A 294-nucleotide genomic window follows, 5' to 3' on the forward strand; every position below is an offset into this window, starting at 1 on the left:
CTGATATTATTAACTACCACACAATTCCTAAATTCTCTGGTCATGAAACCCTTCCACATAATTGACAATACTTACAAAAGGAGGTTTTGCAAGATCTTTTCTTCATATAATTACCAAGTTTCATTTCACAAACATGTGTTAGTAAATACTTGATTTATGCAATAACTCCAAATAGCTAAGTTAACAATCCTACAGATTTCATAAATGATAGCAAAACAATTTTAACTGAAACTTCCTTTTAAAAGAAGACAAATTTGGAAGCTTATGATTTCTTAAATTCAAAATTAAATTAAA

The sequence above is a fragment of the Petaurus breviceps genome, unplaced genomic scaffold (assembly GCF_028583685.1).
Source record: "Petaurus breviceps papuanus isolate PSGF00001 unplaced genomic scaffold, PetGlider_PUasm1.0 138, whole genome shotgun sequence".
Lineage (NCBI taxonomy): Eukaryota > Metazoa > Chordata > Mammalia > Diprotodontia > Petauridae > Petaurus > Petaurus breviceps.